Below are 17,454 nucleotides of genomic sequence, written 5' to 3' on the forward strand. Positions count from 1 at the left end.
CTGCACATACCAAAGCACACCTGCTCTAGAACCATCTCCTCTGAAATACGGGACTCTCCCTTCTCTGTAAGTAAACGAGCCAGTGTGCTGTGGAGGGCTGCACCAGTCTCCACCTTACTGGGTCAGCTGAAACCTGACTCCAGAGCAACCGCACTGACTGACCGACTCTGTTTGTCCTTTCTTCCAAAAGCTGCTTTCTTGTCATCTTCTCACTTGTAATGTGTATGCTACCTCTAAAGGGACACCTTGAAGTTATTTAATACGAGTCCCAAAAGTCCCAGGACGATGGCTACAACTCCACCGGGATGCTCTCAGTGAGCTCGCAGTCATTGATGCTGACAAATGGGGATTGCCTGATAGGATAATGGTTTCAGGGAACTGAAAAGGAGGCCCTGGCATGGAGTTCTGGGCTTGAGTGTTGAGGAGAGGGGCTGATTCCACTCCAGATAAGCCCAAGAGAGGAGATGAGAGGGCAGCATTTGCATGTTCTCAATGGCCACTTGATAGGGTACCTGTGCAGGACCCGAGGAGGTTTTCTGGAGGGCAGCTTGTGGGTCAGGTTGTAGTCCGACCATCCTAAACTCCATTTATTAGTGGAAAAGCAAGGATGTTTGCATTGATCCTAAGTGAGGTTATTCTCTGTGGCTCCAGTTATTCAAGAACTGGGAAAGGAAAAAAAATGCCAGTTTTTGAACAAAACAATATTAACTTGCAAGATGAAAAGGGACAGTTTCATAATAAAACTAGATTCCTGTTCCTGACTCTGTATAAAAATCACCTCATCATTGGTTTTAGACCTTAACATAAGACCTGAAACTCTGAAAGTGTTAGCGACAGAGGCATGCACAAGGACTTTCTCAAAAGGACTCCAGTCACGCAGGAAGGGACATCAAGTGCAGACAAGTGGAGTGCATGACACATTAAAAGACTTCTGGATAGCAAGGAAGTTGACAGAGCAAATGACGAGATGGCCCATTGGACAGCAGAAACTCAGAAGGCTAAACACCAACACACCGCACAATGCAATCAACAAATAGCCTGGTGATAAGAACGGTGAGCTCCCAGAAGATGATGTCCAGAGAGCTAGGAGATGTGAAATGTGTCCAACAGCCTTAGTCTGGGAAATGCAAACTAAATTACACTGAGAATCCGTCTCCCTGTCACACTGGTTACCATGGAGACAACGAATTAAGGCCAAGGAGAGGACTCCGTGGGTGTAAACACAAGCTGTGCTAACCTAGCTCTCCAAAGCTTGTACCCTGACCTCCACCCACACGTTTTGCACACAGACACATACACACACATGTGCACACACCCCTAATAAATTTGTAAGCAAAGCAGAACAACTGATATGTGCTGGCTAAAATGTGAGAAAGGGGAGTCTATATATCTTTATCTATCTATCTATCTATCTATCTATCTATCTATCTATCTATCTATCTGCACACACTGCTGGTGGAGGGTTCTCAAAACTCTGAGAAATAAAACCACCATAGGCCCAGCCACCCCACTGTGGGTATATGACCGCAGCATGCTGGGTCAGTACACTGCAAGGACTCCCAAACAGCCACGTTTACTGCAGCAATACTCACAATAGACAAAGAACAGTCAGCCCATGTGTCCATCGACACATGAAGAGAACTAGAAATTACATGTGTATCCACAGGAGTTTTATCCAGCCATAAGGAAGAGCAGGATTATGTCATTTGCCAGAAAGTAGATACAGTCAAAGACCATCATATTAAATAAAATAATGTCAACTCAGAAAGAAACACACCCCGTACAATCTCCCGCTGATGGATTATGCTACATTCAGCTTGAAGGCAGAGGAAAGAGCAGGAGCAGGAAAGAAGGAGATTAGCCCAAGAAGAGACTGGGGAAGGGGATGGCAAGTGGGTGAGTACATTCAAAATATATAATACACTTGAAAGGAATTGTCTTCGTGAAAACAAGCATTACACACAATGATATAGACCAATAAAGAATGCTTTAAAGAAAAACAAATAAAATATGGCCTAATGGTTAGAATGAGTCAGGCTCTCAAATAGCAGGGACAGTTGTCACTTACACATCCCAAGTATATGTGTGGTAGACGCGAAGCTCAAAATTGATTAAAACATGTGCCTTTTTATATAATGAATAAAAACATTCTTAAAGATCAATTTTTAAAATGTATTTTTTCCAATTTTTTTTTTTTTTTCTGAGACAGGGTTTCTCCGTGTAGCCCTGGCTTTCCTAGAACTCATTTTGTAAACCAAGCTCCTCTGCCTCTGCCTCTGCCTCTGCCTCTGCCTCTGCCTCTGCCTCTGCCTCTGCCTCTGCCTCTGCCTCTGCCTCTGCCTCTGCCTCTGCCTCTGCCTCTGCCTCTGCCTCTGCCTCTGCCTCTGCCTCTGCCTCTGCCTCTGCCTCTGCCTCCTCTGCCTCTGCCTCCTCTGCCTCTGCCTCCCGAGTGCTGGAATTAAAGGCCTGAGCCACCACATGAAACCAATGATGACTGCTGGTTTCAATGAAGTTTTAAATTGTAGAAGAGAGAAGAGGCTGTGGTTCCATGGTAAGGCCACCTGCTCTACAAGTGTGAGAGCTGAGTCTGAGCCCCCAAAACTGATGTTAAAAGCCAGGCATGGCTGCACAGGGCTGAAACTCCAACACTGGAAAGTTTGAACAGCCAACCTAGCTGAAACTACTAACTTCTGACTCAATGAGAGAATCTGTCTCACAGCAATAGGTGGAGGTCAGTAGAGGTACATGCTGGACATCCTGCTCAAACTGGCTTCTGCATGTCCATGTATAATACACACACACACACACACACACACACACACACACTCACCACTGTGTTTTTTTCTGATGTAGAGGTCAGGCAGCCTTTGCACATATGGTTTACACTACTGTACCCCTTTTCGTCTTTGCCTTTGAATATTTGAAATTATTCATGAGTGATCCTTACCATCTAGGACATAAATGTGGTGAAGGAGACCTGGGCTGTGGGATCGAGTCTCATAGTGCATGATGGAGAGAGGCCATAATTTCAGGTGAATATTATCATCACTCATATACCAGTCAGTGGAAGTGGGGTGCGACGGCTCAGCAGAGGTGAGGGGCAAGGAAGGGAACACACAGAACAGGACGTTAGTAGGGACTTACAGCCCAGATAAGTGTTAACACATGCAGAGACCAGACAGGGTCCAGAGTCATTTCCCAGGGATCACAGAGGTTCTACTGCACTGCAGCTGGCAGTGATACTCACAGGACAACAGCAATTTCTAAGCTGGGAGCTCTCAAGGATGCCTGGGAAGGGCACAGTTAAAGATAGCAATAGCAAGACAAACAATGAACTAGGTCAAAGTTTAAACAGAAGTTGCCTCGAGGGACTCCAACTCTATGTTTGTCTCTGCTTCCTTAATATTTTATATGCTTCCTAGATGTTCTAATATTTCTGTCACAACCATGTGTTGTTTCTGTAGTACGCACAGCAAGCTAGAAAAGAAACCAAGAAGATGAGTGGAAGAAATGTCCCAAGAAGACTGGCAGGGACCAGGAGGAGCTGAGGAGAGCTGAGGAGAGCTGAGGAGAGCTGAGGAGGAGCTGAGGAGGAGCTGAGAAGGAGCTGAGGAGAGCTGAGGAGAGCTGGGGAGAGATGAGGAGCTGAAGAGAAACTGAGGAGAGCTGAGGAGGAGCTGAGGAGAGCTGAGAGCTGAGAAGGAGCTGAGGAGAGCTGAGGAGAGCTGGGGAGAGATGAGGAGCTGAAGAGAAACTGAGGAGAGCTGAGGAGGAGCTGAGGAGAGCTGAGAGCTGAAGAGAGCTGAGGAGAGCTGAGGAGAGCTGAGGAGAGCTGAGGAGAGCTGAGGAGGAGCTGAGGAGCTGAAGAGGGGCTGAGGAGAACTGAAGAGGAGCTGAGGAGAGCTGAGGAGAAGTTAAGGAGAGATGAGGAGATGAAGATAACTGAAAAGGAGCTGAGGAGAGCTAAGGAAAGCCAAGGAGAGCTAAGAAGAGCTGAGAAGACAATCTCAACCAAACACTCAGCTGCAAGGCTGACTTCATTATCAGAAAGGCCTTGTGTGAGGCCATGCAGCTTTTGCAACATCTGCCTACCTACCAGCCTCTCCACTTAGGAAAATATGAGACAGACAGATGTTTATGACAGAAAGACAGACAGACACAGATAGACACATATATGTAAATATGGATTGGCATATTATGAAGTACTTATATTTTTTGTTTTTTTTTCTTTATTCCTTCCTCCAATCCATCCATCCTGCCCTTCTTCTTTTCACACAGGGATGGACTTCATGGTCGGTATTGCAGTTAACAAAGTTCATATCTGAGTTAGACTCTTCATGTTGTTCATTCCCTCCAGTGACCTGTACAGCAGCTCCCAGTTCTATGTGAGCTAGCCAGCAGGGGAAACTGTAACTTTCACCCATGTAGCAGGAAAATATCTTGCTACATTGCAGTGGAGCTCGGTGATTGAGCAGTAGAAGAGTTAGGTGGACTGAGGAGAGAGAAGGAGAAAGGAAAAGGAGAAAAGGAAGAGGAGAAGGAAGAGAAGGGAGGCTAGCAACATGGAAGAAGACGTGTGGGTCACTAGCAGGCTGGGGTAGCAATTCATACCAAAGGTTAGATATTGGGTAACAATTCTAATTGTGTGGGTATCTTGTGTATTGAGTATTTCCAAATATATAAATCCATTGGATAAACTTTAAGCTTTAAGAGTCTTCTTCCTACCCGGTACTGCAGCAAGGTTGGCAGGCATTGTCTGTTCTGAGCCGAGAACCATGCTTGAACCATAGAGTCTACAGAGCTGGCCGGTGAAGGCAGCAGCCACATCAGCTTTTCGTGGGTCCCAGACTGGCGCTTTTGGCTAGTCGATGTTGTGTCGGAGCAGAGACATAGAACACCAACATGGTGACCACTCGGGAACTAGCCGAGCTGTGCATGGTTTGTTAAAATTTACCTGCTTCCCACCCAAACTTTTTAAGGTGCTTGGGAAGGTCTAAGTCAGAGGTTCTCAACCTAGGAGTCATAAGACCCTTTCACAGGGGTCACCTAAGACCATCAGAAACCACATATTTACATTATGATTCACAACAGTAGCAAAATTATGGTTATGAAGTAGCAACAAAAATAATTTTATGGTTCGAGGTCACCACAACACGAGGAACTGTATTAAAAGGAACATTGAGAAAGTTGAGGACCACAGGTCTAAGTGCTTCCTAAGCCCAGATCCTGCTGTGGGGGCCCCTCTGCCTCTCTGAGGGAAGTCTGTCCTGAACTATGTAGATCTCTGAGGTATGAGCAGAGCTCTATGTGGATTTACTATCTTAAACACCTATTTAAAGTTGCTAGGAGAATGCATTTCCATAGCTCTTAAATCTGGCCTTAAAGAGAATAGAACAAGGATTTGAACCAAGACTCCCAGGCAGATTCTAAATGACCCAAGGCAACTAGTGGAGGACACAGTGCACACAGTCGGGAGGGGAGTAACACTGCCACTCAGCACTTCCGATATTTAGATTGCCCAATCATGTGGCAATTTAGCTGCTCAAATTCAACTTACCAGATTGTTGTTTTTCTTTTTTTTTTTTTTTTTTTTTTTTTTACTTCAAAAGAAAATTAAACCAGTGCACTAAACTCTCCCACTCAGGAACTTGCAGCATACACAAGTTCAATTCTGTGTGATCCCAAAATATTTATCATTATTCAAACTAACATATCACCTCACTAGATCACAGTCAGATAAAGTCAGCCACCCGGAAGCTGCTAGTGAAAGGAGGAAACACTCCACAGCCTGAGTCACTGGCAATGCCGGCTCTGGAACAGGAGTTGGCCAACTCAAAGTAAGGGAGACCACAACCAGAAAAACACCCTGTCTGTGCCCCCCCACCCCAGTGATGCAGAAGACAGGCAACACAAAGGACTGACCCAAATTATTCCTCTCAGCAATGCTGCTGCTGGCTCTGCTTTCACTGGGGAAAACCAACACTGTGAGGTCAGAGGCTACTTAAAACTCTTGGAAGTACCCAGATTCTTGAGATCGGCCTCTTGATAGCTCATAAAGTTAACAAGAGTCCCCCCAAACATGATGACTCCCGAGAACCTAACCAATAGAACCGGAAGGAGCTCCTACTTAAAGAACCACAATGGTATAAATGAAATTTCAAGGTTAAACGCCTTCTACCGTCATGAGTACCTCCTCTTCATGCCCTGACACATAAACATACAGATTCCCATCTTAACACACACTCCACTTGAACACCACCCCCCATTACCACAGCCCCTTCCGCCTCACTCAACACCCACCATTACTGAAACAATTACATAGCAATCAAATACAGAAGCCGTGACGTTTTTCTCTTGGCTAGCAGAGGACTCAGCAAGAAATCAGCCACTGTGTGTCATCATTTAACATCCAGTGTTAAATGCTGGGGTCCAGCTGGGTAGTGGGGATTCCAAGCCAGAGACTGCACCACCCCTGATAGCAGAGTGTGAGGCCAGTATGCTACAGAAATACTAAAAGCCATTAACACAAACCAGATAGCCTCAAAAGGGTTAGAAACTGATAGCATCCAAACAGACTGTAAAAAATGAAGTCACACAAAGATCTTCTAGACCTAGAACAGAGTTCCTCACAGGTGTTTGAGCCCCCCCCCCCCAACCCCTGTGAGTCCCCAGATCCTTCCAGTGAGGAAGATTAGACCAAGACATTATTTGTCTTTTTTCCTAGGCTAACATTTGCACTAATAATGTCCCAACTGTGATAGATAAAACTGCTATCACCTTAACCAGAACCAAGTTGGCAAGAATGCCAAACTATAACAAAGGTCATATCTGTCAACACAGCGTACCTCCAGGGGTTTTAAAAAGCAGTTTGAGGTTTTTTTGTTTGTTTGTTTGTTTACTTAAATGAATCCTTGATGTAGCAGCAAGTTATTAATTAAAGTAGGTTCTTTCTGGTTATCTATGTAGCTTTTTAATAACAATATTGCATATAGCAAAATGAAAAATGTACATTAAAAACTATAGATCAGGACCAGTGAGGTGGCTCAGTGGGTAAAAATGTCTGCCACCAGGCACAATGACTGAGTTCAATGCCCCTAGAACCCACATGGTAAAAAGAAGAAACCAATCCTAAGAAGTTATCTTTTGGTCACCACATTGGTGCAGGGGCACACGTGCTCCTGCACACCTGCACATAAACACACACGATTAATACATACGATGAACAAGAACTGCATACCAGACTGTGCCTAGTCATTACCTTAAGCAAACCCTTGTGTGAATTTATCTGTGGGTTCCCCCCTTGTTCACAGAGCGCTCTTTGTTCTCCAGTGAACAACTGACAAGCAAGTTATGAATGTTTAGTTATGAAAGCTGTGGACCTTTGATGTTCTCATGAACAAGCGAGGGAGCTTGCCAGATAACAACTGAAGACGTTTGTTTTCAGTGATAAAAGTTAAACTTTTGAGCCAGCCATAATAGCGCTTGAAGTGGAGGCAGGTAGATCAGAAGTTCAACGCTAGATCACTTTCTAAACTCTACAACCAAAGGTGAACTTCATTACAGAAGTGGAGTTTCCAAAATCTAGTATCTGATGCCAAGAACAGTTTCTTTAATGCTCCCTGAGTTTTCTGGTGTGATTTGGTACTAAGGAATATGCTTTTTAAGTATATAATGACCTGTCAATTGGGGGAAAAAATCAATAAAATTCAGAAAAAATCAATATTGTCAAAAATGCCAATGCACAGGTAGGGTGTTGTTATAGAACATTCCTGACTAAAAGACCAATGAAAGCACAAGAGGAGGGACTGATCAGTAAGGAACTGTTTGGTGATTTTCCATGAATTTATTAAAATAAAATGCCCAGTTATGCTAAGGGTATTAACATAAGTATTAAATTATAATCATTAATAATTACTATTTTAAAACATCAATACATAAATAACATCAAAATCCACCAGCTTGTCTCTTTCCTCTGCTCCAGAGCCAAGGCGTTTTCTGTGGTTCCTGTTATTTTGCTTTTCTTGGGTAGGTGCGGGAGATCTAGGCCTGGCAAATGCTATGCAAACTAAGCCATCCTCCTGTCTCCCTTTGGGTGGGTTTACTTTGCAGATGAAAATACAAGTTAACCAAGGGCATGCCAGTGTCCCTGGCAGACCATTTACAAAGTCTTCTCCTTACAACCCTTCCCTGAAGGAAGCAGAAATCAAGTTCTCTCAGACCTGATCACCACACTTTACCAAACATGAACTTGACTCTGGTCTTGGCTCACTCGAACAGGGATTGGTCCATCTACAGGCTGTATGTAACTGCTAAGGCACCAACCCTGTCAAAAGAAACTCTGCTCTGAGGCCATCAGCCAACCAATCCTATCTTCGTATGGAGTTATGCCAGGAATCAACAGACAAAACCAGTTAGCAGCAGCAGCAGAACTGCAGAGTGTCTACCTGCCTTGAGCAAGTGAAGGGAAGATAAGAGCACTAGGCCATGATTGGCTGTTTCAGAACACGTAATCACCAAGGTTCAGTCAGCTTGGACAACTACTCAGGCAGCTCTGAAACCCAAATACATCTGCGCCCTTTCTACTTTTCAGGCCAGAAGCCCAGAACCCAACGTTTTGAGGCTGGCGTGTCTTTAGTCAGAGTCCAGGTTGCACTGAACTGTCACAGTGCACCTTGTCCCTTTGTCTTTAAGGGGACTGTTCTCTAGAGTACAGCGGGACAGAGCCGAGAAGGGAAGTTGGGAGGACCCTGGCTTCAGCTGTTGGGCGTTTCCTCCTCATTCATGATGGATGTTCGCTGCCGTCAAAAACTGGCCACATTGTCTGCAGTCCTTCTTTCTGAAAAACCAGAGGCCAGCCCGCAGGTACTCCTGATGCAGCCAGGGCTGCAGCCTCGTCCCAGCAGTGTCTCCCAGAAGAAGCAAGGATCTTCGTTGGTGTTGAAGAACAAGAAGCAGAGACCTCAGAATCGGTTTTCTGGACAGCTGAGGGAAAAAAAAAAAAAAAAAAAGCAGGGAGGGTTGAAAACCCCCAGCTTACAATAATCTACTGGAATCTTTTCTGTCTTCGATATAACAATGAAGATTATTGTCAGTCTTATGTAAGGTCGCTTTAATCACCCAGTTGCTCCATTTTCTAGCTGGAACACTACTTTAAAGCCCTTTCTTACGGAAAATCTGCTGCCACCATTGTGTATAAACCAGTCTTTCAGGCTAAATCACCAGATTAATTAATTGCACCCCCTCCACGGGCTCAGGAATCCCGTGGTACCCTTTCCTTGTCTGTAGCCAGTGTGGAGGATTATGGACACATGTATCCAACTGCCACAGGACCAAGGCCATTTTTTTGATAAAAAAAAGGGAGGGGGCATGCATGGTCTAAAGAGTTCTAGAAGTAAGATTCTGAACACTTCAGAGAACAGGATTAGAAAAAAAAAGTCATTATTTAACACAACAGACTAGGGAGTGTTGTTTTGTTTTTTGAGACAGAGTCTCACTAAGTAGACCAGGCTGGCCCGGAAGTCACAGATATCCATCTGCTTCTCCCTCCTGAGTGCTAAGGTTAAAAGCATGTGTTACCATACCAAACCAGAATAGAGATTTTCTTTTTTAAATCCTGTCCTTCGATTTAGGAGAGTGTGTGAACTTTCTGGAAGCCAGTATATATCAACACGTCATTTCCAGATAGCTCTATCTGAGGGCTTCAATCCAGGCCAGGGCCTATATTTTGTATGTATTAAAAAGTAGGTTAACAAATATTTACTACGCACTTATTGAAAGTTTTCAGCTTGAATTGACAGTCAGAGCTGTCTTTTAAGATTTTCTGCTCCCCAAAAAAGAAAAACGAGGTATGTATTCTCTTACTGATGCTAGCTTTTAAGCCTTCAATAGACATGATACTACCTGAATAACCACAGCAGTTAGGTATAGAATAAGGAGCTAGGAGGGCAAGAATAATCTCCCCGTAGAGGGGAAATAAAATATATAGTTAGAAGAGAGTGGATCAGGAGGATTAAGTGGAGCTGGGGAGAGAAACAGAGGTAAGAGAAGAAATATGGAAGGGACAGCTAAGGGTTATTTGAGGGGTCATATGAAAACCTACTATGGTACAAGCTTTTTAAAATATATACATATGTGAAAGAAATCACCAAATAACCGGGGAGACAAAGTCCCAAATAGACATCTCTCACCATCAGGTACAGGAACGAGCTACAGTTAACTGAGTTGTTGGCTACAGAGCCCTGTGGGAAACCACAAACAACTAAGGAAGTTGTCAAGGCTATTGGCTGCTGTCCACAGACTGATGGCAAGGCCCTACAGCTGAAGACAGTATCTACCTCTCATTTAACGTGAAGTCCATCTGGTGCCTAACTAGAGCCTTCGCCCTACTGCCTAGTGTCCGTGGTCCCTCAAGGAGCTCTGCGTGCTATCAGAGAAAGATAATCATCAACCTTGCTCTAAACCCTTCAGCCTACAATGGTGACCTGTCTGTACAATAGTGCGACAATATTGTGGGGGTAACCAACTACTATCTGATTGGATTTAAGGACCATTCCACAAGATGGAATATGTGCCTGACACTGCTTGGGTGGCCAAGAATCTGAGACTAGATGGGCCATGGACCTAGGGGAAAACCAAATACTTTTGCTCTACTAAAGTAAAGTAGCAATGAGATGACTCCTAATGACACTATGCTATACCCATAGATCAGTGTCACACTCAGCCAGCATCAGAGACACTTCCTCCTGCAGTAGATGGCAACATGTACAGAGACCCACAACTGGACAACGTACAGAGTAAGAGACCTTGGAACACTCAATCCTAAATGGCTTGTGTTCATCAAATCCCTTCTCTTAGGGTTCAGAGAGGGAGAAGAGGTGGAGAGCTTGTAAGATTCATAGAGGATGGATGATACCAAGGGAAACTGTTTCCAGACACAACTGGATTTGCACATATATAAACCACAGAGATAATGGCAGCATGTACAAGATCAGAACATGTCCAAACCAGAGGGGTTCCAATACTAGAGGTAAAGAAGTAGGTGTAAGCTCCCATCCCCAACCAAGAAGCTATCTCCAGTTATTGTCCACTCACAGTGGAAAAATTAGTTTCTCCAAGGGGTTCACACTAGGAACACAAACCACATGTAAGGGTGAGCCCCAGGCCCAGCACTTGAAGGCAACACAAAATGAATTCAAAGGTTACCATTCACTTCTGGAAGGACGTCACAGAAAAAGCAAGGGACAGTTGGTTGAATCATAGCCATGGTCAAGCACAGAGATAAATAAACACGTACGTGATTTTTAAAAAAAAAAAACGATTTTGCCTGGTTAATACTATCAAGAAGAACAGCTTGGGGATTATTACAACATGTCAATTAGGCTATTGTAAATTCTTATAAGAATGGTAATTAAAATTTGATAAAAGTGGACTAGGATAAAAAACAGCTTAATAAGCAAATGTTTATAATGGCTTTGATATTAGGCAACTGTCAAATTCAAGTAGACAATGACTTTTAGGTGTCTATTTTCTGATCTGTAAAATGTGGAGGGTAAAACAGACTATCAGATCAACATATATAAATAAATGATAGCTAATCTATAGATAGTGGATACATAGATAGTGGATACATAGATAGTAGATAAATAGATTCCCCAAAGTGTGTGTGTGTGTGTGTGTGTGTGTGTGTGTGTGTGTCTGTGTGTGTGTGTGTGTGTCTGTGTCTGTGTGTGTGTGTGTGTGTCTGTGTGTCTGTGTGTGTCTGTGTATTGAACTACCCTCAGTCTACCAACAGTCTTTGCTCTGCTTTCTGAGCAGACAACTCAAGTTATAGATCACTATATGAGTAAGTCCCGGCCAATGAACTTGATGAGGGTTGATAATACCAACTGGAGGTCCTCCATATCCTTTCCTCTCCAGTGGTTCAATACAGGGATCTTCTTGGACCCAAAGGACAGTGCTGAAGAACTAGTTCCTGGGTGACTGGGAAAGACTATCTACCTATGTGAATGTGTTAGTAAAAAATGAATTTCTATCCTATTAACTCAGAGACTTGGAGTTTCTTATTAATCTATCACTCTTCTATCATTAATGTATCTATCCATTCATCTCTCTATTTATTATTCATCATCTATCATCTATGTATGTATGTATGTATGTATGTATCTATCTATCTATCTATCTATCTATCTATCTATCTATCTATCCATCCATCTATCTATTCTTGCATAGAGCCTAACCTAAAACTTACTCCATAAAAAAACATTATGGCAATTTTCAGCATAGAAATATTCAAAGGTGTACACATTACTGGTTTAATTAAGAAGGCAAGACACACAAAGCAGCTATATACATGGCCCAGACAACAGAAAAATTTAAAAGTCCAAAGTCTCCAGAAGAAAGAAGATCTGAGAAGATTTCAAATAACAGGTAGCCTTGAGCTTGTCTTTGAAGGATGAACTTTGTAGACAGTGGAGACGCCATTGATATTTTTTTAAAACATCAACAAGAAAGCCCTCACCATATAGTATCTACCCTAAAGCCTATGGGCGCCTACAGATCTTGCTCAGTGTTTCTCCATCATTCATAGCTTCTGCTTGTGATTTCCAAAGCCCACGGATTCCTCATTTCAGCCATTTCCTCCAAACATCAGCAGCCTTTGGAGACTCTCTAATATTTCTACTCTTCATCCCTAGAATCCTTGCTCCCAAAAGCTTCCTATAGCATAGAAATTTTTATATCCCATACCTAAGAGTCCATCATAGCTCTAGCTCTATAGCTTGAATAACATGGCTGATAAAGGAGACGACAATTTTGTGTTATAATTCTGTTTTTCCTGCAACTAGTGATCAGTTAATCCATTTAAAAAAAAAAAATTTATGTACACATTTCTAATGTGTAAGTGCTCTGTCTGCATACATGCAAAAAGAAGGCATCAGATCCCATTACAGATGGTTGTGACCCACTATGTGGGTGCTGGAAATTGAACTCAGGACCTCTGGAAGAGTAGTCAGTGCTCTTAACCTCTGAGCACTGGTGAACTCCATCACCTGGTTAATCCATTTTAGTCATCCTGTCCCAATAGCTAAACCTCAAGGCCACATTAGCAAAGAACTGCATTTCAGAAACAAAGACCTGATCCATACTGAAGAGGTTTTTATTTTAGTTGTTGGCATATAATGTTTGTAATATAAACTTAACATTTCTATTTCCCTCCGCCAAATAGTGACTTAGAGATTATGTGCTGGAAAGTCTCCCACAATTTATTACTTGTTTTTTCTTTCAATATTAAAAATTATTATAATTTTGTCTTTAAAAATTACAGTGATTATTTTATATGAGCAGCAGAAAACTACCTTTGTGATTTCCCGAGTTTTTAACTTTCCCCAAAATGCTTAACCTGGTCATTGTAATTCCCCAGTGACCATGTATTCATATGCATCACATTTTAACTTGGTAGTACATGGAGACTCGGAGTCACAAAACCTCATTTTCTCCAGTCAACTCTTTACAATCAATCATGATTACAATACTGATTTTGAACACTGTGACTTCTATATGGCACATACCAAACACCCCTCCACTGGAAGCTAACATGAGGGCCAGCTTACATTCTTACAGTTTACAAAATACTGTACTTAGGAACTGAGAAGACAGCTCCATTGGTAAAGTGCTTGCCTTGCAAACAGGAAGATCGAAGTTTGCTCTCCACAACCCATGTCAAGAAAGGAAATGGAAGCTGGTATTCATAGTCACAGATCTGGGGAGGCAGAGAAGTAGATTCCTGGTGCTCAGAGCCCAGTCAGATGAACCTACTCAATAAGTCCAAGTCCAGTGAGCACTCCTGTCAGCAGCGGTGGTGGCAGAAGGGGGAGGGAGAGGAGGAGGAAGAGGAAGAAGAGGAGGAGGAAAAAGAGGAAGAGAAGGAGAAGGAGGAGGGGAAGGAGGAGGAGGAAGAGGAAGAGGAGGAGAAGGAAAAAGAGGAAGAGGAGAAGGAGGAGGGGAAGGAGGAGGAGGAAGAAGAGGAAGAAGAAGATAATGAGAAGGAGGAGGGGAAGGAGGGGGAGGAGAAGGAAGAAGAGGAGGAGGAAGACTAGGAGAAGGAGGAGGGGAGGAGAAAGAAGAGGAGGAGAAGGAGAAGGAAAAGGAAAAAGAGGAGAAAAAGTATGATGCCCAAGTTGTTCTCTGGTCTTGACATACATGCGCACATGCACACATGTGCCCGTGCGCGCACACACACACACACACAGAGAGAGAGAGAGAGAGAGAGAGAGAGAGAGAGAGAGAGAGAGAACTTATACTTGTTCCAAAACACTTTGTGTCACTCATTCTGTAAATTATTTGCTAAATCAGCCATGTAAGACGACAGCCTGCATTGCAGCTGAGGCTCAGTGTTGAGCAGAAGCCCAGCTGCATCCCTCGTCATGAAGTTTTCCGGCTGGTGGAAGGTCTTTATACAAAAAGGCAACAGCTATCTCTGTGCTAACAAAATCTATAAGGGAAAAGTGAATGTTGCAGGAAGGTGAACTGTTCGGCCCTAGAAGCAGCACATTGGTTTGCTCTGGGAACCAGTAATGAGTTTCTATTCCTGAGTTACTTCCGGCAGATGCTAGTGCCTGTTGGAGCATAGTGTAGGAATAATCCTAGTGTCTGGTGCATGTTGGGGACCAGAGAGAAAGAATGTCTTCATTAGTCATGTCTAGCATGGATACAAAAGGGGGAGATGGCAGTATGTGTGCTGTGTGCCCACTTGATGTACGCATCTATCTGGAGGTTGTGAGCCTTTGAAAGGAAAGTCAAGGCCGACTCTGAGCCATGGTCATTGAGTGGTAGAGTCTTCACATTCTTCTGCTTTGTGACCCAAATATGATGTTCCCAAATGAGATAACAGTTTGTCCAGTTTTAAAGTAGCAGAGCAAAGAAAGCTATAAATCAAGACATTTTCACGTATGTGAGTGGATGCATCAGGCAGGCCAGTTGTAAGTGGGAAGTCTGCGCTGTAGGACCCAGATGCTGTCTGATGACACTTCTTAGCCTTTGGGCTGGTGGAATCCGGAAGTATGTTTGTGCAGCACTCTGACAGATCTACTTAGTAGTCAAAAGGATTTAGGTCACAGCACAGGTGAGCAATAAGTGGCTATTTAGGGCGCTAATAACCCAAGGCAATTTGCCCCCCACCCTGAAACATTACAGTTCTGTGTAACAACAATTCTGATCACTCAGCCTTGGGACTGTTGAACAGATGTGGTGGCTCTTTTCTGGACAGTTCAGTTCACAGACACCATAGGCCTCTGTGCACCTGGAGAGCTGCAGGGTCTGGTGCAGGATGGGGAGGGGGAGCTGCAGGGTCACATGAGGAATAGCGCTGACTGACTGATGCTCTTCCATATCCTCAAGTCCCCTTTCTGAGTGTACTTTTCTTGTACTTTCTCTGGAGAATTGCTCATTTCTGGTTGGAGCCAGAGAAGTCTAGAATGAAATGCCCACTCATTTGCAAACTGGTAAACAGTCTCCTGCAAAGTGGAGGAAGGCTTGATTCAGAGCTCACGGGAAACAACGGGGTCCTTTTAACAAACCTAACATTTAGTGAACTCAAAACAGCGTGCTGTACAATAGGTTAATAAAGCAGCTTTTCAACTCTGATACACACTCATTAGTCTTGGCCTGAAAGTCCCACCTCTTACGTCAGCAGGATCCGACTGCAACCCCTTGCCACTGGACCCCTGCGTCTGATTTCTCAGCTACAAAGGAAAGTGTTGATTGCCCTTTGCAAAGGGCATCTCTTTTAGACCCGGACTGGCTCTCCCAAATCACTTCTGATGTTCAAACAGAAAAGTACCCTTTATTGCCTAGCACCTCATAAAACAAAGATACAGGAGAGATGAGATCATCTTTTGGGTGAGTCTTCCATAAAACTCTCTTTGATGGGCTTTAAAAAAAAAAAATCCTAGGACTGATAAAACCTTCGAATCCATTTTCCCTGTGTTTGAAGAATCTGCAATGGTCTGAGCCAGAGATCTGCATTTGGATTCCATCTGCAAGGGTGTCTCTCTTACTCCAAGGGCATCTGGGGCAGGGAAGTATTAAAAAGCAGAGAAAGGGTTGAGTGGGGCATCGGAGGGAAGGTAATTACCACAGAAAATAGATGCCTCCTTCCTTTTAACCAACACCAGTATCAAATACTGTTTGGCCCGAGCACATTTGGTCCCCTTCTGTCTCTTATGCAAATCAAACATCTAGAGACCAGCCTGCCACAAAAGTGGAATCCACTGTCCTACCTCACTCATTCCCCTCACGCTTGAAAGCAGTATCATGTACCTGATTGTTAGCCGATTCTCCACTCCAAGAAATCGTAGGAGAGATCTCTTTTTCTGTCCCCAAATGTTATCCTGATGAGACCTTTCTACAAATCAAAAGCTCCTGCTCTTTTGTTAGGGTGGGCTTCCAAAGAGAAGGCTGTTACCACAGAAACACTCGGGGTTCATCTGGGAACGTTGGGGACATGCTGTCCCAGCCTGTGGATACCAACCTTTGATGCTTATATTTATAGCAGGTGGTCTTTACTGCCGAGTTCACACCAGGTACTGTGCTAAGCAATTCACATGGGCTGTTTCTGTATGTACTTGAATCAGGCACAGGAGATGAGAAGCCTCATTTTACAAATTTGAAATCAGAAGCTTAAAGAGGTCGAGCTACTTGCCTAACGTCAGACCGCTGGAAATCTGACGGAGCCATGATGTTAATTCCAAAACCAATACTTGTGATGACATAGGACACACCTAGCATTGGTGAAATGAATGTCTTCCCCATCGTTGGCTCTCCTCCTAGAAGACCTTACATCTTCCCAGTTCCCACTAACACAGGCACAAAAGGTTTTCTGGGTGCCTTGTCCTCAGTGAGGAAAAGTCTATGCATGTAACATAAACATTAATTTGTACACATTACTCGTTTAATGTTCTGGTTAACATTATATCACAGACATTAATATTCCCTTCCAAAAGAGGAAGAAAGTTAAACTCACAGAACTTAGCACCTGCCAAATAACAGACAGCCAACAGATGGTCAAAAGGGGCTGTGGGCTTCAGGTAGGTGTCTACTGGCTCAACCTTACCCCATTACGCCTCGCAGCATCTTTTCCACCTCCATGACACCTTCCCTCTAGAGACAGCGATTGATCCCTGTACCTAGCTGTCTCCAGAGTCTGGTGCTACTGCTGACCTGCCCCGGTCAGAGTTGGCTGAAAGAAGCTGGTATTTGAAGATAACAAGTGTGTCCCCCAACACACAAGGAAGGATGCTATCAAGCTGTTCGTGATAGGACCAGAGTTCATTCTGTGCAGCCAGGCTGCCATGAGCGTGTGTCCTGGGCTTTGCTGGTCCTTTCTTCAAGCACAGGGGAGCTCTTCCTTCCTCCCTTCCTACACCCAAGGACATACTCACCTTGCTCTCTGCACTGCAC

The sequence above is a fragment of the Arvicanthis niloticus genome, chromosome 1 (genome assembly GCF_011762505.2).
Source record: "Arvicanthis niloticus isolate mArvNil1 chromosome 1, mArvNil1.pat.X, whole genome shotgun sequence".
NCBI classification, from domain to species: domain Eukaryota; kingdom Metazoa; phylum Chordata; class Mammalia; order Rodentia; family Muridae; genus Arvicanthis; species Arvicanthis niloticus.